This window comes from Tamandua tetradactyla, chromosome 8 (assembly GCF_023851605.1).
Source record: "Tamandua tetradactyla isolate mTamTet1 chromosome 8, mTamTet1.pri, whole genome shotgun sequence".
Taxonomy (NCBI): domain Eukaryota; kingdom Metazoa; phylum Chordata; class Mammalia; order Pilosa; family Myrmecophagidae; genus Tamandua; species Tamandua tetradactyla.
Window position 1 is genome coordinate 59,813,193 of NC_135334.1, and position 26,989 is coordinate 59,840,181.

Consider the following 26,989-nt stretch of genomic DNA (forward strand, 5'->3'; position numbering starts at 1 on the left):
GAGGAGGCCAGAAGCAACAGCTTATCTTTTACCTTAGAAAGGACATATTAATATGCCTGCACACCACTGGATGCCTGGAAATTTCACTGGATGGAAGCCCCTTTAATTTTTGTTGGATTTATTTCCCATCCTTTGACTCACACATGTCCTACCAAATAAGTATAGAGAACTTGCTACTTCTTGCTCACTAGTTCTGACTGAATACCATAACCTAGCCAAATTAAATGTGAATTTAATCGCACTTAGTCTTACTTTCAACTGTTGGTAGGTTCTCTCTCTTTTATTGGATGACATGGAAATTAAGCACTGTGATATTATCCCAATTTCAGGAGGTTGGGGCTTAGAGTCTCACTACTGCTATGCAACATTGTACAGGATGTTCTAACCAACACAGTTAAGTCAAGAAAAAGAAACAGAGAAGAAATAATATTGTCTTCATTAGCAAGTGACACCTAGAAAGTTTGATGGATTCTACAGAAATGCTACAAAACTATTAAGTGAGTTTCATAAAGTTGCAGGATATAAGATCTATATAGGAAACTCAATTGTATGCCTACTTATTAATAATGAACAATCAGACATTGAAATTAATAAAGCAATACTATTTACAATAGCATAAAATATGAAATGTTTAGAGATAAATCTGATTAAAGATATAATTTGAAACTACAAAATATTCCTGAGAAAAATTTTAAAAGACTTAAATAAATATACAGATATACCTTGTGCATGGGTTGGAAAAGTCAGTATTTTTAAGGTGACAATTCTCCTCAAATTGATCTAGAGATTCAACACAATCTCAAATTTCCAGTAGGACTTTTTTTGCAGATATCAACAAGCTAATTCTAAAATTCATATGGAAATTCAAAGTACCTAGAAAAGCCAAAACAACTTGGAAAAAGAACAAATTTGGAAGCCTAATACTGCTCAAATTCAAGGATAATTATAAAGCTGCAGCCTGTTTTGTTTTTTTTTTACTTTTTTTATTAATTAAAAAAATTAAACAAAACATTTAGAAATCATTCCATTCTACATATATAATCAGTAATTCTTAATATCATCACATAGTTGCATATTCATCATTTCTTAGTACATTTGCATCGATTTAGAGAAAGAAATAAAAAAACAGAAAAAGAAATAAAATGATAATAGAGAAAAAAAAAAACTATACGTACCATACCCCTTACCCCTCGCTTTCATTTACCACTATTTCAAACTGAATTTATTTTAACATTTGTTCCCCCTATTATTTATTTTTATTCCATATGTTCTACTCTTCTGTTGATATAGTAGCTAAAAGGAGCATCAGACATAAGGTTTTCACATTCACAGAGTCTCATTGTGAAAGCTATATCATTGTTCAATCATCATCAAGAAACATGGCTACTGGAACACAGCACTACATTTTCAGGCAATTCCCTGCAGCCTCTCCACTACATCTTGAACAACAAGGTGAGATCTACTTAATGCGTAAGAATAACCTCCAGGATAACCTCTCGACTCTGTTTGGAATCTCTCAGCCATTGACACTTTGTCTCATTTTACTCTTCCCCCTTTTGGTCGAGAAGGTTCTCTCAGTCTCTTGATGTTAATTCTCAGCTCATTCTAGGGTTTATCTCAGTCCTTTGATGCTGAGTCTCAGCTCATTCCAGGATCTTTGTCCCACATTGCCAGGAAGGTCCACACCCCTGGGAGTCATGTACCATGCAGAGAGGGGGAGGTTGGTGAGACTGCTCATCATATTGGCTGGAGAGAGAGGCCACATCTGAGCAACAAAAGAGGCTCTCTTGGGGGTGACTCTTAGGCCTAAATTTTAAGTAGACTTGACCTATCTTTTGTGGGGTTAAGTTTCATGTGAACAAACCCCAAGACTGGGGGCTCAGCCTATAGCTTTGGTTGTCCACACTGCTTGTGAGAATATCAAGAACTCAACCTGGGGAAGCTGAACCTCTCCCCACTCTCACCACTACCCGAAGGGGGCTTGAAAATACTTTTCCAGTCACTGATCAAATCACTCTGGGATTCATCGGGGGATCACTCTGGACAAACCAACAAAATCTCATGTGCTACCTGAGATTCCAAGTACTTATGACATTCAATCAAACTATCTACATGAGTTATATTAGGAAATGAACAGCCTGGTCTTAATGGAAAGATGGACAAATAGATTAATGGAAAATATAGAGAAACTAGATATAAACCACACATATGAGTACAATTGATTTATGACATAAGCATGCAATTCAGTGGAGAAAGGATAGCAGATTTCTACAAATTATGCTGAACAATTGAATATACATGTACATAGAAATGAACTTGAATCCATATCTCACACTCTACAAAAATTAACGCAATACAGATCCCAGACCTAAACATAAAACATAAAGCTAGAAAACTTCTAGAAGAATCAGAGAATTCTTTGTGACTTTGGGTTAGGCACATATTTCTTATATAAGACACCAGAACCATAAACCATAAAAAATAATAAACTGGGCTTCATCAATATTAAAAACATCTACTATTAAGACTTATTTTTAAAAATGTAAAGACAAACCACAGACTGGGAAAAAATGTTTGTGAATGTATATCTAATAAAGAGCTTATATCAAAATGTATTAAAAAACCTCTCAAATATCAACAGTAAGAGAGCAAAAAATTCAATTTGAAAGTTGAGCAAAAGATTAGTAAACACCAAGGAAGATAAACAGTTGGCAAATAAGCACAGTAAAATTATACTCAGCACCATTGGTCATTAAAGAAACCATATTAAAACTACAAGGAGATACTACTATACATCTATTAGAGGGCCAAAATTAAAATGACTGACAATATTAAGTGATGGCAAAGATATGGAGGGAATGGAACTCTCATACACTGCTGGTGGGAATGTAAAATGGTACAGTCACTTGGGAAAACATTTTGGCAGTTTCTTAAAAATGCAAACATGCATTCACCATATGATACAGCCACCTTACACAAAGAGAAAAGGAAATATATGTCCATAGAAAAACTTGCCCACAAATGTTCACAGTAGCCATGTAACCAAAAACTGGAAAGAACTAAAATTTCCATCAACAGATGAATGGATTAGCAAATTGTAGTATATCTGTACAATGTGATATTATTCACCAAGAAAGAAACATGAACTAGTGACACTTTCAACAATTTGCATGCATCTCAAAATTATTATCCTGAAACAAGCTAGACAAAAAATACATAGCATATGATTTCATTTATGTAAATCTCTAGAAAAAGCAAACTAATCTATAATGACAAAAGTAGATCAATAGCAGCTTCAGGATGGGGAAAGTGAGAAAGAGTGGTAGGAGGAGGTACTACAAAGTGACAAGACAACACTTTTGACAGTGACTGATAGGTTCACCATCTTGTGCTGGTAGTTTCATAGATACTACATAAGTTGAAACTGTGCAATCAAATTGCACATTTTAAATATTTCCAGTTTATTTTAGACCAGTTATATCTCAATAAGCTGTTAAAAAATTCCTTCTGTGGTTTCCTAAGGTTTTTAGAATAAAAGCAAAAATCTTAAATATAGCCTGCATAGTTTGGCCTCTGCTTTCTTCTTCATCCTTTTCCCCCTTGATATATTCCCTCTTTTTCTGTATTCTAGTTATTCTGAGCTTGCCTCAGTTCTTCTTATACTCCTCGGTTTCTAACACTACACATTCTTTGTATAGTCTGTTCTTTCTACTTGAGGTGCTTTTCCCTCATTTGTCCAGTTAATCCCCACTCATTCTTCTGAAATCACCCCAGTTAGCATATCTCCAATTATGTCCTCTCTGTCCTCCCTAATTAGGTGAGATTTCCCTGTATATGCTCTAATAGGGCCGGGTAGCTCTACTTAAAGCTAAACTTAGCATAGTGCCTAGCACATGGAAGACACTCAAAAATATTTGTTGAATGAACCAGTGAGTAAATAAATAGTAATTGGGAACAAAAAAGGAAAGATTAAGTGAATGTGCTAATATCACAAACCCAGCAAAGGCCAGATGCCAACTATTGTAGCAAACCCAATTAAGATCCTCCAACACACACTTGGGATTCATTGTCCTTATCATAAAGGAAGAAAGTGCCAACATTCTTATAACAGACGTAACTTATACAAGTTTACCGAAAGGTAGTTTTCTCACAATTATGTTATTTCAAGAAAACAGGAAACAGGGAAATCTGGCTAGGCTAGGTTTTCAAATTGGTGCTATTGAGGACTTAAACCAATAGCCCTGCAACTTATTAAGAGAAAAACGGGTTATATCATGATCTTAGTTCTGTGGTGGGTAGCTGGAGATTATAAGAGAGATATGATGTCTTCACAGTGTTTCAGGGGAGCAATTGCTTCATTGAGTAATCATTTCACTAGGTTTGGAAATGATTAGCTGAGGGCTCCTGCTTGCAACATAATAGAGTGGTGTTCTTCAGGATAAGTTGCCTCATTTAGTTCTTGCAGCTAGAAGGGCCATCTATTGTTCCTATGAAAGCCAGCTGATAAGGAAAATCTATTTGTAATAGAGAAGCACACTAAAGCCATTTACAATGAACCATGTTTTTGTCACAATCTTCCCATGAATTGCTGCTCTCCAAGTTTAACTATGATTTAGTATACTTTTGACAATGAATAATTTGCCTTTGTTTCACAGATGGGCAAGAACAGTATAAAAATAGAATTAGTGATTGCACAGGAAATTTGCCATGTTTGGTTAACATTTATTTGAGATAAGTTTCTTGGCTAGTTTTGTTGTTAATGAATGAATAAATAAAAGAATGAATGAATGAACAAATGAATATAAGCACTCAATAATATGTGCTAGGCACTTTGCTAGGTGCATTCACATATAGTATATTTTAGATAATCTTTATATGAACCTTTGATATAAATGGTATTGTTTAATACCTCTTATTTTTAACGAATGAGAAAATTAACTATCAATGAGATTCAGTGCAAGTGTCAAGGCTGTGTCTAGAACTGAAGAGCCAAATTTTGTACTTTTTGTTGCAGAAATGAAGTCAAATTTGGTGAACAATAATACCTAGGAAGAGTTCTTTTTCGTTTGGATTTTGCTACTGAAGAAATTCTCACAGGTAGTACAAAGGGTCATATTTTGGAGTTGCTTTCCCAAAATGAGAAAAAGCATAAAAGTGAACATCAAGAAAAGACTTAGAGGCAAAATATTCCTTACCTTATTGAAGCTGAGGATGATCGTTATTTCAAAACACTAAAGTGTCAAAATCGATTCTGAATTGATGGGCTGGCATTTCCTTAGCAGAGAGTGTACTTCTTTCAGTTAGGAATGAGGGAATGGATCAGGAAACAAATGAAAATCTACACAGTTCCTAGGGCCTTGGCGAGAGCTTCAGATAGCTTGGTTTAACCCATATGTTAATTTCTTCTTCATTTATCTATTTATATATTGGCCCATTCATTCCATACTACAATTAAACAAGAAACTAACTTCAGTTGAAGTTCCAACAAACACACTGAGTGTGACTCAAAAGAAGGTCCACTACTTAGTAAGATGTAGTCAGTAAGTGTGACTGGCCCAAATTGGTGGGGTGGCAGGTGAGAGATAACAGAGACTACAAAGAATACAAAGAGTCAACAATCATGGGAGAAGCATGATGGATATTAGAGTGTGTTTGAGTGGGTCTCGAAAGTCTCTTCCTACGGCTGCATATTCCTCATTAAGAGGGACACAAGAGAGATGAGAAAGGGTATAAAGAGAGCAATTAAGACAGTACAGTCCATGAAGAAAGGTTAAAGAGTTAGAATGGGTCAGTAGAATGGGAAGCCTCATGATTCTATTTAATTGAATGAGTCTGATAGGTTTATTCTTTCCTGTTAATTTATAATGGAAAAAAAATTAAGAAATTAACATCAAGTCCCTTTAATTTACTAAGTACCTAGTACAAACCAGATAAAAGTGACAGATGTTTTGACACAGATTATCTCATTTAAGCCTTTTAGTGTCCTGTAGCACAACTGACACTTGTAGAACAGGAAGTGGTTGGTCAGAGAAGTTAAATAGATTGGTCAGGTGTTCTATTGGGCTTTAAGTACATTTATCAGTACCTAAGTATATATACTTTCCCTTGTTGCTGTTATTCCATGACCAGTTTGTAAGCTTGTTGATAGCACAAAGACATAATTCATACACATCTCTGCCTTACACTTTTTAGGTAGTACAATGATACAAACATAACGTGTGCTCCATACTTATTGATGAAGTAATTGCACGAAAACATCTCTATTAATGATTAAATGAGAATAAATGGATTTTAGTTGCCATCAAAGGGAGGGGAGGAAGGGGAAATAAAGCTTGTATCACAGTTATTAGTGTCAAAACCTAAGTTTAACTGATTAGCTCCAAAGTACATTGTCTTCTATATCTACTATGCCCTCTTTACAGGAGCCATAAGGAAGAACTTCCTAATGCTAAATAACAAACTCTAGTGTGGAAATTGAATGAAAAAAATTGGAATGTTTTAACTGGAAGTGATAAGCAGAATTCCCTACTTATTAAACACATAGCTATTGAAACCAGATTGCTTGGATTAAAATCCCAGTGCTAGCACCAGATGAACTATAGTCTATTGTATTATTTTTCCTGCAATTCTCTTCTACCTCTCTGTGAGAGGGTTATTCTCTCCCACCAGTGCTGGCATCAGGTTTCACCACATTGCATACCCTGGTTTATAAAATGTGAGCAGGAACATGTTTTTAATGTCTGAACAGAAATTTTAAAAGCCATTGCATATTCAGCCATCAGTGATTTTCTCTCTGTCATGAGACCATCATTTCCCTGAGAGTAACTATTCAGGGATAGATATAGCCTAGCTATGAAAAAATAAGTTCAGCTTCCTCATCTAAGATGAGGAAGAAATAAGCATTTATCGTTGAAAGCCATCAAGATTTTTTTTTAGCTGATTAGTTAACAATACCAGTTTTGTTATCTTGACCAAATTACTTAATCTCTCTGTGACTCAGCTTTCTTTTTCGTAAAACTGAGTAATTGTGGTGATTAAATAAGTTAATGCAGGTAAAGTATTTTGACCAGTCCTGTGTTGGTAAGTGTTTCTCTGAGGAAATAAGCCCTGATTTATAGTGTTTGCCAATTTCTGTAGTGTGAATATTTCCACCATGGCCAACTCCAGCCTACCAACATGATGACACTGACTGGGGAATTGGAAAGAGATGCACACAATAGGCACTTATGAGTAGGTTCTGGCTCCAGCACATGGTGCACTTAGAACAGTGCACACAATAAGCACATCAGATAGTAAGCATTATATAAGAGTTTATTTTCTAAACACAGGTGACAGAACAAAATGGCTTTGTAAATTTCCTTTACATTCTTAAGATTCTGTATTTTGGAGACCACTCAGAGAACTTCAGCACTACAGACGAACTTAGATATGATATAGAATAACCATTTCATCTTAAATAACAAGGGAATTGAGGCTCAGAGAGGCTGAGTAGCTTGCTCAAAGTGATGCAGCCAGTAGGAAGAAGCACAGTGACTCCTAATGTCTAATTCACTCTTTCCCCACCAACACAAACTGCCTTTTTTTAAAGACAGTCACTATGGAAGGGACAATTTCTGATTAGGAATACTACTACTAATAATTGATTGTAAAAATAAAAAGTATTACAGTTAAGCCCTGGTCACATTTATTTATGATACTCTTTTTTGTGTGGTCAGGATCATTAAGAAAAATGTTAATAGTGTGTAGATATAAGGTATCATTTTATAAAAGTGATAATCATTAGAAAGAACTATAAATGTTGACAGTCATGGAAATGTCTAATAAATGGTGATTTTTTGACTATTAAAACTAATGCATCATCTCCTGGCATTCCCTAGTAATATTGGCTCCTAAAAATACTGCAGTACACCCCCATGCAATACACTCCCAAATTAGTGCTTTTCAGACCAATAATGCAGTATGTTCATATCTTAAGATAACTGTGATTCATGTTTTAACTATAGTGGTTATTGGCTGTAACTATGGAACACATTGTCATGGAAACCAATTTCCCTTTCCTCCCCTTCTTCGATTCATCCTAGAGCTATTATTGAAAGACAAGAATTAAGGGAAAGCATTTTGTCATATTTTTATGAATAGATATCATATATGTGCCCACGGGCAGGAGGCACATAAAAATGGAGCTATATAAACTCTCATTGATTAAAGTTAAGCAATAAGGAAGAAAAAGGGAATGTACTGTACATTTTCTTTTCTTTCTTTGTTTTTTTTTGTCATTAGTCTTTAGCAATCTAAACCAGTACAAACTGTAAAATGGGAAATAACTTGAACATGGCAGCCTTTTATGCTGCCCTAGAAGAATAGGAGGTCAGCTGTAGTTTTGGTAATTCATTAGGGAAAGACTGTCAGATATTATTGGAACATTACAATATAGAACATACAATACTTTTAGGGTGTTTGAAATCCAAATTATAGGTTAACGAATAAGGGAAATAAAATTGTACAACTCTTTTAGAATCCATTCTCCGTTGGAAAAACAGCCATAATTATAGATGCTCTTTAAGTGGAAATTCTTAAACAATCACAGATCTTAAGGTGACATAAAGAGATAAAATGCTAAGGAACTTTATTTGTGAATGTGACTTTAAGATTCTACAGAAGGCCTAGATCAGAGTTCTGTTCCTAAAATGTGACCCAGTATATTTGATCTTATATGTATTATCTCATGGGCTCCGGCAGCTTCAAGTATTCACTAGATTTAATCAATCCTCCCTTACCAACTAGGTAAGGAACCTAGCACTTAATTAAGCCTGTGACATGACTGTCCTCTTCAGTTAGAACCAGGTTTGACTCTACTCTCAAGACCTTTCATGTTGATCTTTGCTCATACTTGGTTTTATATTGATTTCCCTTCAAAGAGATCTTAGTTTCATAGACAGGACCCATGTTCCTATCCCCAGAGGGCTGATTAAAAATGTATTTTCCTTGACATTCATTTGACTTATGTAATGAGGATGTAGGGTTAGGTCTGAGAACCCATATTTTTAACAAGCACACCAGGGAATTCTAACACAATAAAGGAACTGTTAATTGGGGCAGGAGGCTGAGGTATTTTGGATATGGTTAGGTAAAAGAAAGTTTACAGGGCACTGCATTTGACTTGACAATTTTCTCCACACTCTTGTTTTTACTGGACTTTATAAGGCCGAAATGTGGAGTGGTATTGGGGATCTTCTTATTTCAAAGTTCAAGTGGTCTGCTATTTTGGTCCAACTGCATTAAGAGGCCATGGTTTTGGCAGATTTTGATATATAGAACTATATTGTTCCTGTATTTCAAGTAGGATCCAAGCTCAGTGTCCATGAAAGAGGCGTTCAGAAGTGCCTCATTCATCTGAATACTACAGGCCTGCCCTCTCCCACACAGATCTATGGAACATGCTTCTGGAGAGTTGTATGATATCTTCCATGACGCTTTTTTTTTTTTTCATGGGCAAACACCAGAAATCAAACCCAGGTCTCTGGCATGGCAGGCAAGAGCTCTGCCTGCTGAGCCACTGTGGCCCACCCCCATGATGCTATTAAACTACTATACACCATTTTTCTTTGAACTTCTTATTGATTGTATGACTTGGGTAAGTACAATAAACCTCAAGGACCTCAGTTTTTTCCCATAGAAAAATGTTTCGATTAACATCTACCTCGCAGGCAAAGTCATAAGATAAGCTTTGTAAATATAGAGCAGCTATTAAGTACTGGGATTTAGTGCAAGAGTGCCCTACTCACAGTCTCTAATCTTCATGACAACTCTGTAAGGTAGGGGTTAATAGGCCCACTTTACAAATAGACAAAATCTCAGGCAATTTAAATGACTTATACAAAGCCACCACCAGAGCCAGAGTCTGATTGCAAACGCCCATGTCTTGCTCTTTTGCATCAACCATATGTAAGGAACAATGCCAGGCACCCAAAGAGTGCTAGTTTTACATACTTCCTATCCCATACTCTTTAAATCACATTTTTTTTCCTCCAAAAAGCAGATGCAGCTGTGCCAGCCAAATGCTGACTGTGTGTGTGTGTGTGTATATATGTTTCTGCAATGTTGACAGCCTAAGTTAAAGAAGAAAAAAAAAGGAAAGATAAACACAACAACAAGCATTCACCAATGTTATCCTTCATACTTCAAGAACGATATAAATACTTCTGGGGCTTCTTGACGCCTCTAGGACTTTAAAGCGGGGAGAGGATGGACTTTTCCTTTTTGGGTTTGAACATATCCTATCAAGCCTTGCTTTTGAAACATTTTCTACCATGCTGGAAATAAGCAGTTTTGCTGAAAAGTCCCAGCCAAGCCGTTTTGAGCCCTCTTCTACCTCAGGTCCCTTTGTTGAGGATCCGCGGGGCACACACACCGTCGTCAGCGGGCGGGGAGGATGCTCCCTGCTTTGTTGTGCACTGGAACGCGGCCTTTAAGGCCGCCTACACTCGGGCGGCAGCGGCAAAGGGGGCCGAGAGTGGTCTTGAGTTCACGTCGGCACGGGCACGCCCCACGCTCGGACCCAGGGACTCCCAGGTTTCACCCGCGAGCCCGCGGGCTGGGCTCTGCCGGCGAGCGCTCCTCTCCCTCCCTCTCTCGGCCCCTCCCTCCCACTCCACTTGCCCGGCCAGCCCTCCCCACGGTGACTCTGGATTGCAGCAAGCCACTGGCTTTTTACCAAATCGGGAGCTGCAGTGTTTTCTTTTTTTCTTCAAAGGCAATAATTTGAACCCCTTCAGCTCGCATGACAATCTTGTGTGACTGGAGCGAGTAGGCGGGCACATCCTTTTACATGCTAATACTGCCCCACCTCCTTTGAACCCTCCTTTAAGCGCTCGCTTCCTTTTATTTTTATGTTTTTTATTTATTTATTTTTATTTCACCTCCCCCAAATCCACCAAAGGGGGGGAGGGACCCATCTTGGTTCTGTCCTTCCCCTACTCATCGTTCCCCAGGGAAGGGAGACCCCGAGACGCTTGGTACTTGCCCGCGGCGTTGCTTCCATCGGGGCTCCGGGATGGCCGTGCCGAGCGCAGGGGGCAGCGATCGAAGCGGCCGCTCAGTCTAGGCTGTCGCTCCATGTGCCGGGCGAGGACCGTGTTCGGGTCCCCCAGCGAGCTGCCACTGCCGCAGCCCAGAAGGAATGTCCCCTGTTGTTAAGGACCCTGACTGTTTTACACCAATGATTTGCCACTGCAAAGTTGCTTGCACCAACAACACTTTGTCGTTGATGTTTGGATGCAAGGTAGGATGAGGTTCATGTCTTTATAATGCATGCTGCCTCCCTCGGGGAAGTGAACAATTCCTTTTGTTGTTTGTTTATATGTCTGCCTGTTGGGAGAGTGACAGAGCCACGACTTGCTCTGCTTTCTCTGTGAGCAGGATGTTTTGGGGGACCCTGAGAGCACACTTTGATTTTCCAATGCCCGAGGTTGGATTGATAACTCGGTAGTGATAGGACCCTGGTTGCTAACGCACAGAGCTCCAACAGCAGATAAACCTCGGAGAAGCTGATGTATTTATGTACCTAGTACCTTCTTATGTACTTAGCTAGTAGTGGCTGGACTCCTGGCCGCTCATCTGGGAGCTCCCGAACTCATCAGAGGTTACTGCTGCGTGTAGCCCCAACCCACTGGGCCCACGGTCCGGGTTAGCTGGGGTCCTAGATGTTACCCGGGCTGAAATTGAACACATCAGTTTGCAGTTTGGTGCTTTTAAAGAGCAGGGGCTTATTTTTATTTTAGAAAGGAGCTAGGCTCATGTTGCCCCCCCCCCCCATGTGTATTTTTCTCTGAACTTATACAATCCATTTGAAATCAACTTACGGAAATTGTATCAAAAGGTGGCGCAGTTACTCAGTGAAGTTTCTTGTTAATAACTGTCCCACCCCAGATTTTTGTAAAGATGATTGGCGTTTCTAAAGAAATGAGATTTGAAGGTTTTAGAAGCAGTTCATCATTCATTGCTCCTTGTCCAAAAGACATTAATGGAGCATTCTTGGTGGCTCCTATGATGCATCCCTTGAAAAAGATGCATGGAATTTGGGATTTGACCACTCTTACTCCATGAATGGGTCCGTGTGCATGTCCCCAGTAAGTTTTCACTACTTTTCATCATGAAATTCTAATGGGTTCATCCAGCCTACACTTCTTGTAGCCACTATGGTGACTCTCTAAAGAGAGAGACCATTATCTGAAATAATTGAAAATTCACTTTTGTAAGTGAATAAAAACCCCACATGATCCTTATTGTTCTAAAAAATGACAACAGAGCCTGGATTGAACAGTTGGCAAGCACCTTAGCCAGTGAAGTTAATGGAACATATACGTTCAACTTCATAGATAGTGATCAGAGGAGGTGTAGGCTTAGTGGACCAATTGGGAGTCCAGATTATGAGTCTTATACTGGCAGTGCTAAAGAATCTCTCTCTTTCTTGACTTCAGGTTTTCTTCTATAAAATGAGAGCTGTAGATGAGATGATCTCTGAGACCTCCCTTCACCTCTAACATTCTCCAGTTATGTGTTTCATAAAACCATTTATTCCCCAACACAATAGGTTGTATCTTAGGGTCTGTTAAGAATGTGTTAATAATTCTGAAGAGTGGCTAGATGCACTTTTGAAACCTTCCAAGAGGTTTTAGAGTTATTGAAGATTTGTATGCTCCTCTATCAGGAAGAAGTAATGTGAGTGAACGACACCAATATCTAACTTCTTAGCTTCTTTCACAAAACCTGCCACCCTCCCCCATGCTTCTATCCATTCACTCTTCTAATTGCATTTACAGCAGCATCTGAGTGATGGCTACTGTTAAAAATCCATTCCCATAAACTTAAGAGAATTGCTTTCAAGTGCTAAATGATTATTAACAAAGGTGATTTATTTGTCAAGGGAAATTAAACACAAGCTAATAATCAAATAAGATAAGCTATTGGTGTGGAGAATGTTGTTGAATATACATTCAACCTGTGAAGCTCATTTTCAAAGAGGTTGATTTTATGCTAAGTTTTCCCCTGACTTCTAGACCATATTTGAGGAAATTGGTATAATTACAAGCACACTATTTTTTTTTTAATGGCTGGGGAATCACATTAGTTTAACCTCCTTTCACTTTTCTTCTTTTTGATGTTCTGGTTTAGCAAACTCATTCTGTGTGAGAGAACTATGTCAACAGAGTGAACCATAAATCACATGTATTAGCAGACATTTTACTTTGGGAAATAAATTTATCTATGAAAATAAAATTGTGCTTCTATAGATCTCTCCCTACCCTTTTGCCAAGCATTTAAAAGGCCTATATAATGGGAACAAATAAAATATTGTAACCAGACTTAACAGATGGTTACATTATAGGGTTGTTGATGTAAGGCTCCCACCTTAGAATCTTAAATATGGAAATGATAATAGAACGTTCTACTCTAGCCTTCCTCTAGTGAAAAAGTTCACCAGTACTATCTAACAGATGTCAACATATCATAATATGGAAAATTTCCATATCAGAGAGGTCTGAGTTCCAAATCTGGATGTACTGTTTACTAGCTATATGATTTCTCTAAGTATCAATTTTTCACCTGTGGAATGGCCATAGTAATAACTACCACATTGTATATGACTGTGCTGTTGTGAAAAATACAATTTAAATGTGATACGTGCAATGCTTAGAAGACATGTGTTCATCAAATGATTGATACTTTTATATGGCGTTGGTAGTTTTCATAGCTCCTCCCAGAGGCCTCATCACTTCTAGGAGGGACCTCTTTCATTGTTAGGATAGTTCTTTTGATAAATTGCTCATCCTTGCTATGAGTTCAGTCATTTGAAAGTAAAGTCACTTTGCCCTATGCTAAGTCTTTATATAAAATATAGGCACCATTTATATATAGATTAAATATTCAAAAATGAGTTGTATTTATGGAAATTAATGAAAAACTAAAGCCATTATTCCATATAATCAGCAGATATTCACTGGGCATACAGCAAATGCTAGACACTGAAGAAGTGGCAATAAAGAGCTCAGCCCCCCCCCCCCCCAATCTCAAAGTCAAATGATGTGGCAGATGTCTATATTAATTGCAATATTTAGTTAAGAAAAAATATATAAAATACAGATTTTAGATCTTTGACCAATCAGAGTACAATTTAAATAATTATTAAAAATAACTCATGGAGGCATAGATCTTGATACAGAACTTCTAAAAGTGAACATTCATTCCAATATTATATAGTAAGTTTGAAAATAAGGTTACCAGGATGAATATTTTTATTTTCTCTCCTGGAACATATTTGGTATTATGAAGATGTCTAAAACCATGCAAACGTGTAGGACAGGTTCTTCCAGTTTCAAAAGCATGTAAACTCTTTAATACCCAAACCTAGTAATGACTTGAAGGATGGTAACATGAGCTTTCAAGGTGGAAATCAAAAATAATTTTATTTTATCACTTGACCATCTTTTGGGTGTCCCTTGTTGCATCTACTTGTCAATAAATTTAGTTAAACAAAGAAAAATATGGAGTGTCTTTCTGTCTCAGGCTCTGCCACAGGTATTATGATAGGCATTAAGAGACAAATTAAGTATGGCACCCTTCCTTTCCTCCAGAATTCCAAGTCTCTTGAGGGAGACATGAAATTAGCTCATTCCACACCCATCCCTAAAATACAGGTTACCCACTGTCCCACCTGACTTTTTGGTTTATCATGACAGAAACCAAATACCCTTGTTCCAAAATGGTCTTCCTCATTATATCAGTCCTTCCTTACCTAGTCCATCTGTCATTCCCCTACAATGCTACTTATGGAAATGAGCTTGCCATAGAGAAGAATGAGCTTTCTGAAAGACTTTTTTCTCATAGTATTTTCTGTGTCATTGTCTGAAACCAGACATTGGCTTTGCCTTTGCTTAACTCTGTCTCTCCACTTGTAAAACTCCAAATTATGAATGAGACCCCAAAGCCCAGCCTAAATATTATTTATGTCCATTATTTTGTCCATGTTGCATTGTAAAGGTTAGCATCCCCTGTGTATGCCACCTCTTTAATTCTCCCCTTTCTAGTCATCAACATTTACAAGGCAAAAAGGAAAAAGGTGGAATATATCTTTTCCCTAATGTTCTAAAGTGCTTTATGAGTTGTCATCTTCTCTATAATCATTGCTTTGTACTTTTAATTTAAAGGAAGGTGTGAATGAAATATGGCTCATACCTTAATGATGAACCTCTCCTTTTATTCCAATAACTACTTGTTAATATAACAGCAACTCAACTGAATAAAACCGTCAAAACTCTGGGCCACTTCACGTGCCTTTAAAGAATCATTTCATGGATCCGAATAGGGAAAAGTTCTTGAAAGTGCTGTAGAGTACTACAATATATTTTTCTAGTTCATGTTGGGATGTTGCATGATCCACCCTCATCCTAGCCACAAAGAAAAGGAATCATCTAGTAGAACGCAACTTCAGAACTCTCTTCTATATTGTGTCTCTCCCAAGAAAGAGAGGAGGGGGAGTGAAGAGGAGATTCAAATAGAGAAAAAAAATAGAAAAATGAGGAGAGAAGTAAAAGGGGGATGGGCTGAATTCAAGGAATGAAGAAGTGAAGTAAAGGGGAGAAAGGAGCCAATTGATTAAATATCAGCAGTATCTAGGCACTATCCTCAGTGCTTTACAAGTGTTATTTCTTCCAATATCCACAGTTCTCAGGCAATTAGAGGAATAAGAAGGGAAAGGAAGGAAAATAACTTAAGATGAAATAAAGAGAAAGAGATATCAAGAAAGAGATGAAAACAGAAAAGAAGCAGAAAAGGGAAGTGGGCTATGGGCTCCCAACCTCCAGAGGGTGCTCTTATACTCACCCGTGACCAGAGAATATGCTAGCACCTTCCTGGTGGACAGCTCCCTGGAAACTTCTGGTTTCCATCATCCCTTTCAGATCTCCTTTTCCTGCCCAAGGAGTCTTTAGAAAGGAGTAGTTTTGTTTGCTCATTTGTTTATTTAAATGTAGCCAAGTTTTTATAAAAGAATGGTGGTCCCAGAGGATTCATCAATAGATGTATCACTGCTTTTGTTTTTGGCACTGGTGGATATTGCCAGTGTCTGACTTTATTGGTGTAAAGTTTTCATGTTAAAGTAATGTATGTTCATTAAAATAAGTTAGGAAAAACATAAAGTCACAAAGGAAACAAATTTTAGAAAACACGTATCCCATAGAATGATAGATAATGACTTAATATTTTAGTGTATATTTTCCTCAGTTCATAGTACTGTTTTGTTGGTGGTAGTCTATAATAGCCTATTTTTAAAATACAGTTGTAATTGCATTGGATTTAGATTTGAATACTTATAATTTATGTTAGATTTTTGGACATATTTTAATAGCTTCATAACAATTAACTATCCTTTGGATTTTTATTCTCCCACCTCAATTTTCTATTATTCAAAATAAAGTAGAAATATGGGGTAATAAAGACTTTTGGTTTTGGAATCATTTCCTTTGGTTAGGGTAGAATAAGTAGAATTATTAAGTCAAATATGTTTAGTATTTTAAGATTATAGATAATGGGTAATATTGCATTAATTTTTATAATGACTTTATATACTTGCACTGCCACAGTTACTTTATATATCACAACATTCTCTAGCTTAAAATAGTTTTCTTCTACTTTGTGGATTTTGTAAATAAGAGATAATATAGTTTGTTCTCCTGTGAGTTAATAGGAGTCCTGTGACTATTCTGGGACATACTGGTTTAAGAGTTTCTAAAATATAAAAAACCTAGATGTTCAAAATGGGTATATAGGAGAGAGCTATTAACACTATGAAGGCATCATTTCCTGTTTACCACACACATTAACATGCTAACATGTGCCAGACACTGTTCTTCACACTTTACAAAGGTTAACTCATTTAATCTTCATGTAATCCTTTGAGATGACTACTATAGCTATCCAAATGTTACAGATGGGGAAGCGGAGGCAGAGAGAGGTTTAGTAACTTGCTCAAAGTTATGTAGAAATTGAGTAGCATGGCCCAAATTTCAATACAAGCAGTCCAGCTCTAGAGCCTACAGTCATTTCCAAAATTAACTGTAGGGCCCCTTCAAATAGCAAGTTGCTTACGTGCTTTTAACTTATGATGCACTTTTCAAAAATATAACTGATACACACCTTTCTGGGAACACACCTGAATTTACACGCAAGACACACCTGTCGGAGGACTCTGCCTTATTGCAAAAGCTCTTTGTTTTGGGAGGAGATTGAGTTAACTAATCATTTTCCACAGTATTTACCTTCTCATTTTCCAGATGACATTACTAAAGCACAGAATCAGGAGGTGACTTACTCACGGTCACACAGCATATGAATGTGACAGAGCCATACTACAAACATACTTCCTAATTTATATCTCAGTGTTCTTTTTTCTGTGCCTAGACTACTAACCATGAACTGGAAGAACTAGAGTGAGAGAAGAGAAACTGACAAGTTTTATCTGTAAAAGTAAGAAAAATAACACCATTCTTGTAGGATTATTGTAAGGATTAAGTGAGATATCACACATGAAAACATGTAGCACAATGTCTGGCATGTGGTAAATATTCAACATTTTATTAAAACTGCTTTGCATTCTAGTGAATAAGTGGCAATTCTTGATAAAGAGTCAACAGTGTTTAGTCAAAGTACATTGCAATTCATCTATCAGTAAATCAGATGTACTTTCATCATCTACCAACACATTATTTAAGTGTTTTTAATTGCTACAAAAGGAAGAATCTAGGGGCTTACATAATTCACACCAAAAAAAGACCCTGGATTAAACCTGACCCAGAAAGAGAAAATGAAAAATGAGCTAATGAGTGAAACAGGTACAGAATGTCCCAAACAAGCAGACTGAATAGTCCTTGCTGTTAATTCTGTCCCTTTTGACAAAGTGTGTTTCCCAGTTCAAGGTGTTTTTTTCTAATTTTATATTTAATAGCAGAAAAAGGTGGAGGAGAAAAACTGTAGATATACAAACATAGGATAGTTATCGGTTATATAGTCACTAAAATTCTTTCACCAAAAGGACTGCTGAGGTGTAGAATTCAGGATCCAGAGAAAACCCATATTTATTTTGTATCTCTTATGATGTCTTTTGCCTTGTACTCACTTATATATTTTAAGGTGAAATTCTGAAGTTTATATGGTGAAATCCTACCCAATCCCTTCTTAATTGAATTACGCCTGTATTCCTGTGACACCCAATACTTAACATTTGCATCTTCATTGTAATATTCCTTCTAAACTGTAAGTTTCTTAGGTTCAGAAGCCATATCAGGGTCATGTTGTATAGTACTAACCAGATGTAAACAGACTTGTGCCTTTTCCATAGAAAGCAGTCAATAAATAATTGGTGAATGGATGAATGACTGAATGAGTGATATAAGTGCTCTGTAAATGTTTACAGAATTAATGAGTAAATAAATAAAGTCGTGATTCTATTATAATGCATTTATCATTTTTCTTAAATAATATGCCTTTGAGAACCTCTTGTTATGTCAAACTTCCTAGAGCCCACGTTCCCTAAAACTTAGATTGGGCATTAATCCAATGTATTACCCTGGTATCTGAGATCAGATGCCTGGACATACCATCATTAGTAAGTCATTCATGTATAGTAATGTACAGAAGAGATAAAATATTTTAAATATAATTAATTCTCCATGCTTGTTGCAGTGAAGATTTTTCTCAGAAGATCATGACTTACTTCACTGTAAATCACAGATTATATATGCAGATGTAGAACAATAGAAAATATCCAATGCTTCTTTAATGGCTTTTCTGTCTGTAATTACATATATGAATGTTTTTGTCAGTCATATCAACATATTATATATTGTGGTGGTGATTAAATATTTCATAATTTTCCCAATATTATTTAGAATGATTTAGGTCAAATAGAATAAATATAGCCCTAAACGATGGCTTCTGGACACCACATAAATAATGAAGTATTTTTGAAACAATATCAGTCTTTGAGTGTTTTAGAGCAGATTTCGAAGTATGATATGGATTACAGTTTCACATTTTCAGGTATCTCCTGAAGTATTAGCTGTCCTAATATACTAGAGACTAATGAGAAATATCAATATAATGATTCAGTAGTCACAATCATTTGTTAGATCCTCTCTCCTCTGGTACAACTCCTCCCTCTCATTGATACTTCTCCCAATTGTCAGGGGTATTTAGGAATGACCATTTTAACTTCTTCATGTTGAAAAGAGGTGTCGACATTATAGGGAAAGGGAATGAACTAGTTGATGTTCTTGGAGAGACTGTGCCTCTGGGTTTCAGTGTTTAGCTGGCATAGGAACTATCTGGAAGTTTTAAGTTCCTGAAAAATAAACTTAATGAATGAAACTTTTATAGAGCCTTAGATAGAACCTTGGGTATTCTTTAGGGTTTTCATGAATACTGTTGGTTGGGCCTTGGCATACCATGGCAATTAGCAATATCTATCTGAAGCTTGCATAAGAATAACCTCCAGAATAGACTCCCTCCTCTATTTGTAATCTCTTAGCCACTGGTATCTTATTTTGTTGCATTTCTTTTCCCCTTTTTGGGCAAGTAGGCATTGTTGATCCCACCATGTCAGGGCCAGGCTCACCCCTGGGAGTCACGTTGTGCATTGCCATGGAGACTGAGATCCCTGAAAGACATGTCCCACATAGTGGGTTGGGTAACGATTTTACTTACAGAGTTGGGCCTAGAAAGAAAGAGACCACATCTGAGCAATAAAAGAGGTTCTCTAGAAGTGGCACTTAGGCATAATTGTAGGTAAGCTTAGCTTTCCCACTGTAGAAATAAGTTTCATAAGAGCAAGCCTCAAGATCAAGGCCTTGGCCTATTAACTTGGGAGTCTCTATGATGGAGAGAGTATCAGAGGTTCCCCAGGTGGGGAAGTTTAATAGTTCCATATTTTTTCTCCAGTCTCTCTAAGGACTTTGCCAATACTTTTTAGTTATCTTCCCAACATACTCTGAAATGTATTAGAGTACTACATTAAGCTACACAGAATTACAAGATCTAATTCCCAATTAAAGGCTCCATGTGTTTAGTTTGTTTAAATGAACTTGCCAGACTAGGTAAATTAGCTTGTATGTTACAGAAAATTTAAGTTTTGGGAAAAATAAACATCTCTTCTTTTGGTCTCCAGTAATAGGTGAAGTTCTAAAATATGGACAATATCATCCTTTGCCATATATTTTTATTTATCTTAGTCCCAACCATATTAGCTTCATTCTTATCTCTAATTGAAATCTAATCTCTTTTTCAGCTTCTTTACAGTTGCTATATAACAATATTATTTGTTATTCTGTTGCAATATTATTTGTTATAGTATTCTGTTGTATTACCTTTATTAAAGTTTTATTCAAGTTCCTGAGGTGATTTAAATCATGTTATTTGATGCGTGAGCATACTGAAAAACCCCATAATTTCTAAAATTCTGGCCAGATGCATTCTAACTGCCTTAAAATCCATATTATAGATTAAACCAGCCAGGGATTAATAATAATCACTGCAATATGTAAGGAGATAATAAAGTATAATTGCCTCATTTCCATAAGATCTCAAATAAGATGGTAATGATGAGCACATATATTTGCTTGTTCTCTAACGGTAAAGAGATTTTGATCTTTTCCTTGAAGCCATTTCTCCAACTATCTTCATTGTGGTTTGGAGAAAATTTTCATTCAGGGAAAGGTAGATACACTTTTCCATTTGTTGGTTTTTAGCTTTCTCTTGAGAATGACCATTATATAGTAATACCAAAACACTATAAGAAATGGTCACTGCTTTGGGACGCTTTCAGTTTGGCTGGAGGGTCAGCACTGAATAAAACATGTGGGAAGTAAAAACAGCCAGCAGTGCAAGTTGGGTTAACATTGACTGAAAGATCACCATGAAGCAGACCTGTCCTAAGGACTTTGTGTTTACTAACATACATGATACTAAGCATAATTCTATGAGGGTGGAGCCATTAATCCCTGTGTGATAGTATCGCTTCAAATGCACAACTAATACCAAGTAAGCATTCACAAAGTAGTTTATATTTTAAGAGTAGTCTCATACTTCAAGAGGTTGGGCAGTACTGCTGTAGACAAGGAGAGGATAAAAGAATCAGTGAGTGCTGGTATAATTAAGAAAGGCTTTTTGGAGGAGACTGATTTGGGTTTTGTAAGACCTTGAACTAGGTCAAAGACAAAGAAAAGTTCACCTTTTAGTCTCAAATCTTCCAGTGGCTCTATGGTCCAATAACCTTTGCTAATGTTGAAATAGTAAGATATCAGAAAATGATAGTCTAACATTAAAGATGCCTTCCTTGGAAGGAAGTGGGAAGAGAGAAAAAGGAAAAAAGGGCAGAGGTGATAGACTACCTTATCCTAGCATCCGGAACAATCAGAGCTACTACCTTGTGTCTCAAGCCTAAGTAAGCTCTTGGGAAGGCAAACAGAAGCAGGAAACAAGTCCTGAGGGTTAGAGGTTGGTATTAAAAGATATCATGTTACTGAACCGTTAGCTCTATGACCTTGAGGAAGCTCACCTCTCTGAGCTTCAGTTTCCTCATCTGTTCAATTGAGTTAAATATATTTGGTGTGTTTGTTATAACAACCAAATGAGAAGGCAGCAATACAGTGTCTGGTATGTGGTAACCATTAAATAAGTATTAGTTTCTTTCTCCCCACTTCTTCAGATGCATTCTCTTCCAACTTCACTTTTGTCTGTACTAGCAAAGTATGAATTATGCTAAAAAGAAGTTTTTCACTTTTACATCTAAGACTTAAAAGTTAGTGTCTTAATTTCCTAGGATTGCTGTAGCAAAATATCCTAATCTAGGTCGCTTAAAACAACAGAAATTTATTGTCTCACATTTCTGGAGGCCAGAAGTTCAAAAACAAGGTGTCAGCAGGGTCATGCTTCCTCGAAAACTTGTAGCAGCGGATCCTTGTTTGCCTTTTAGGGCTTCTAATATTTGCTGTCAATCATCGGTGTTCCTTGATTTATAGCTGAAACGCTCTTAATTTCTGTGTCCATCTTCACATGGCATTCTTCCCTTTGTATCTGTCTATATCTGTTCCCAAATTTCCCTTTTCTTATAAGGACTCCAGTCATATTGAATTAGGCCCCACCCTATTCCAGTTTGACTCATCTCAACTAACTACATTATGAAAGACCCTATTTCCAAGTAAGGCCATTTTCATGGGGCCAGGGGTTAGGGCTCGAACACATAATTTTCGGGGACACAATTCAAACCACACAGAAAAAAAAAATTCACTGTGAGAACCAGTTCGAGTATTAACTATATTCAATCTACATTTACTTAGTATTCACTGTGTGCCATCACTGCTTTAGGGAATCTTTTTATATTTATTTATTGTATTTAGTGAATTATTAATGCATTTTATTCTCTCCTATTTGAATCAGTGCTAGCATAACCTACCTTGCCACAATTTCTCCTCAGAGAGTCTGTGAAAGGATGTTTCCAACTCCCATCACACCTTCTATGTGAGCACAGATTCAGCAATGTGCCTGCTGTTATAGCTGTTTGTACCAGAGGTATTGGTACCTAAAGGTATTCAAGAGAATAACCCTTTACCTAACATCAATTTCCTGAGAAATATTTGTTTTAAGTATCAGCAAACCTTGTTTTCTTTATTTAAAAGCCAAATGACTGTTAGAAAGAAATTCTCTTTGGGATTTTGCAGCTTACCTAATTCCCAAACAAATCTTTCTCAAGTTTCTGTAAAATGAAAACATTCTCTCTCTGTGCTTGAGCCTGGTACATTGCCCTTTGCTGAAGCTATTTCCCCTGCAAATTGCTATGGTTGGTCTCTCAACCCAGAGGGAAGAAAAAGGTTTTATAATGAAACTGCTGACAGGTTCTTATCTACAGCAGTATGAGTGGGGATGCTATGATCTCATTTATTGTAGAACCAGATGCCTGTTTTGGCTGAAGGGAGAACAGGCATCGTCCAGTACTCTGGGGTGTTGAAGTTTTATTTTGAAAAGTTTGCAAGGAAAGAAAAATAGCTATAGGGAAATAGGAAACCAGCGTTATGTAAACTGTACCTTTGTTCTTTCTGTAAGGTAATAAATTGAATTTCAATAAGGACCTTAGATGAAGGTGGTCATGACGTTTAGTAGGCTGGAGATGTGGGTTGTTTGCTTGCTGCCTGCAGGACTTACCTCTTTGTGGTAGCTTTGTGTGACTGTTAAGAAAAAAGCCCTTAATCTTTACCTTATTCATATTGTAAAATAATGATTATCATCATTATATAGACAACATTCAGAAATCAGTTATTTTTTTGCTCCTCAAGGAGGCAATTCTGAGTTGAATTTTTTTTCTTTTCTTTCTTTTTTTTTTAATGTATCATGTATGACAGGGTCACATTTCATTATTTTTCCATGTGAATTTCCTGTTATTGCAGCACCGTTTGTTGAATTTTTGTTTGTTTTATTTATTTTTTTTGTTTTACTTTGTTTTGGGAAGTGCCTGGACCAGGAATCAAACCCAGTCTCCTGCATGGCAGGTGGGAATTCTACCACTGAACTACCCTTTCACCCCTGAGTTAGATATTTTGTAGATGAGGAAACTGGGGCACATTGAGTTTAAAATTCTTTTCAATAGAGATGTTCAAGCATTAGTCTGAAGACCATTTCTCTGTGATATTATTCAGGTGACCAAATTACTCATTGGGGGTAAACTACACTCCTTTAAAGTCCCTTTCTTTTCATATGAATCTTTCTTATATAATGCCCATGCCTTGCCCAAGGTCAAAGCATGTAAGTAGTGGAACTGGGATTAAAACCCAGGTTTCTCACTCCAAGTTAATGTCTCTTTTCCTTGTTTGTCTCTGGTTAAGCATGTCCTAGACTGACCATGCTTCCAAAGCATGGAACCAATGTATTTCTGGGATGCTGCCAAGAAGAGAGGGTGAACTGGTGCTTGCCCCATAACGCTCATTTATGTGGTCAAAATGAGCTAGTTGAGATTTGAGTGCTGAGGGCATGCAGCACCAGAGCTCAGCAAATGCATATCAACTCAAATCAAATTGTACGTGTGCAATGAAGACTGATAAACATTTTAGATAGTAAAGACAGAAGTAGAACAGAATGACCTTGTGTATTGGTCTTTTCTTTCTTCTGATTATTAACCTTTTGCAGGCAGTACCTAGCTCAGTAATACATTGTCTAATATGTTCCTGGAATTTACAGAAGTGGGAGTATGTAATTACGCCAGCTGAAGTCACCTCTGGCTTACTTTCATTCTTTTACATCCCAGTTTAGGAGTGTCAGGATATTACCCCCCTACTTCCTGTCAAATTCACATATGACTCCTTTATCAGTTATTTATACTTATAGAGGCAAGCCAAGGAACTCAACAAGTGTTTGTTTTCTATGTGCCAAAAGTCTTGCTACTTCTCCCTTGAGGATTTGTACACCCAAATATACCTTTGACTAAAAAATGAAACTCTTCGTTTCTGTGTAAAGATGGCTAAGTGGTAGGTTTTCTGGATCCTAGGAAGATAGAGTAGTTGCTTGCAAAATTGGTCCTCTATGAACCAGCTTTCTAGTAATTTACCCAGTGCCTTGAAGTGTGTTTGCAGCAGCCATTTTTGCTAGGCCTGGCTAGTTTTTAGATGCTGCCAGGCCCCCATCCACATGTTTGATTCCATTCAGATGGATTTAGGAAGGTAGCTCCTAAATTTTCTGATGAAAAAGGACAAGCCAAAATGGGTTATTTTACCCTAGCATAGCTAGGTGTTCCACAATTTCGAATGCGCGTTTGCCGTTGGCTTATAAACTCTTAACATCTTTAGAAAAGGAATCTATTTGGAAAACGCTATCTAGACTTGCTTTTGCAGTTGTTCTCTTAATTTGTCCTCTTTACATTTAATTGATGATGTTTTACTTAGTTTCTCTCTTAAGCAGTCTTGGAATAACTGTGCAGCAAGCTAAATTCTGCTGCAACTGAATATTTAATAAATTAAGAAAGTAATAATGAGTGCACTTAAATAGAATGACAAACTTCCAGTCATTTTATGACTAGTGACATGTCTAGATTTCTTTCAGTCTGGAGAAACAGGTTGGCCAAAATGAGTTCCATCAGTCCCAGAGTATTAATTTTAAGGAATTGATGAGTGCCCCATGGATAATGGTGGTTTTGAAGATCTTTAATACCTATCAGAGATTCCATTTCATGTGATCTAATTCCATGTTAAATTTCGGTGAGTCTATCAAGATGTTCCAATATGCCATTTAGACAGTATTAATGAGATGGTTCATATGATATGGCTACAATTGCTTACTTCAGAAGAACGCTTCTGCTGTATTGAATGGTTTGCAGTCCTTCCCTTGCATATAGTCTGGCTGTTAAGAGTCACTGCCTTACCCCCACCCCTCACCCCCCATTTCCCACACAAGGCACTAATGCCTCTTTTGCCTTTGAATTGTATCATATCTTATACTGTCATTTAATGACTGCATATAAATATTCAGTTTTCTTGCCTAGCAGGAATCAGTTCCTTTAGGAAATAAGTATTTATCATTTCTACACTTACTCTACAGTGCCTTATAATGGTATGGGATTTTTTTCAAGGAGGGAAGAGAGCAAAGAAATTTCATTGGTTTGGTTAATCCCTGCTTATCCTTCAGGACTCGGTTTCTGTCATCTCCTCATGGAAGATATCCTTGATCATCATATGATATCTCTGCCCCCATGTAGTCATAGATTTCTTTCTATCGTGTTGAGCTCTCATTGTCACAAGGGTCAAAACACCTTGAGGTGACAGAGCCTGTGACTTACATCTTGAACATACTAAATGTTCAATAAATGTTGAATGGTTTATGGAATTTTTATATTTAATTATTTAGGCAGCTGAAGTCTAATGTTAATTTCAAAAAGGAAGACTTGTCCTACTTTCCTTAAAACTTCCCATGCCTTCCTCATAATGACACCCATAATAATTTAATTTTAAGGTATTTTTAGCTGCAGTCTACTTCATGAGAGCAGTGGGGGAAAATGAGGTATTTGATAAATGTATTTTGAATAAACAAGTAAATGAATCCCTCAGTACCCAATTGAGACAATGCTTGACACCTAAAAGTTGATTGTTAGATAAATGAATATAAACATAACTCCCTATAGCAACCTATCTTTTATGAATTAATTAAAATCTATTTATTTAAAAGTAATTAATTTAAACTATTTATAGTTTACTAACAGCTAGAAGGGCTTTGTTTTTCTTTTACTGCTTTTAAACTGACACCAGCTCTCTGGCAGCCTGAAAATCCAATGTTGTCCAGTATCTTTAATATAACTGACTTATTTACAGTATGATTATTAAGAAGATCTGGTCATGTATTTCACAGGATGAAGCTTGTCTCCAGTGCTACCCCAGGAACCTGGCAGCCTTGGTGCTCTGGCGTCATAGGTTTACTTTAGACACGTAGACCTGAAATGGTCCAGGGAAAGGAGATCACAGCTGCTAGGACATTCTCCTTTGTGTGGCAGGCTTCTCAGAACCACCATCAATTCCATCCCAACTAAACTACAATTACCAATCCCTGTGTAAGTCCTCTGAATGAAGTCCAGTTAAAACTAGTTTGTTTTTCATTTGTTAGTTGATCTACTGCAAACGCTTCATGCTTTTTTTTTTTTTTTTTTTTTTTTTTTTTGCATGGGCAGGCACCAGGAACCGAACCCAGGTCTCCTGCATGGCAGGCAAGAACTCTGCCACTGAACCACCATGCCGTGCTTCATGCTTTAAGAAACAGTTCTGGCCAGCAAGGCAGAAGTGTTAAAGACTGTTGCTAAGAGCAACAGTTAAGAAGTTCTTAAATTAACTAACAAGCCACTTCAAATCCCTTCTAGAAATGAGCATATGCACGTGTATGCGTGCTCAAGCACCTACTTTTTAAAATA

At 37.0% G+C, this 26,989-nt stretch overlaps 1 protein-coding gene and 1 pseudogene across 10 annotated transcripts in view; one reads left to right on the forward strand and one right to left on the reverse strand.

Annotated features, from left to right (window-relative positions):
- The window catches only part of LOC143643893 (succinate dehydrogenase [ubiquinone] cytochrome b small subunit, mitochondrial pseudogene), a 110,086-nt pseudogene extending 99,266 nt beyond the window's left edge, over positions 1 to 10,820 (reverse strand).
- The window catches only part of DLG2 (discs large MAGUK scaffold protein 2), a 2,206,106-nt gene that overhangs the window by 959,325 nt on the left and 1,219,792 nt on the right, over positions 1 to 26,989 (forward strand). The gene's annotated exons all lie outside the window — the stretch shown is intronic.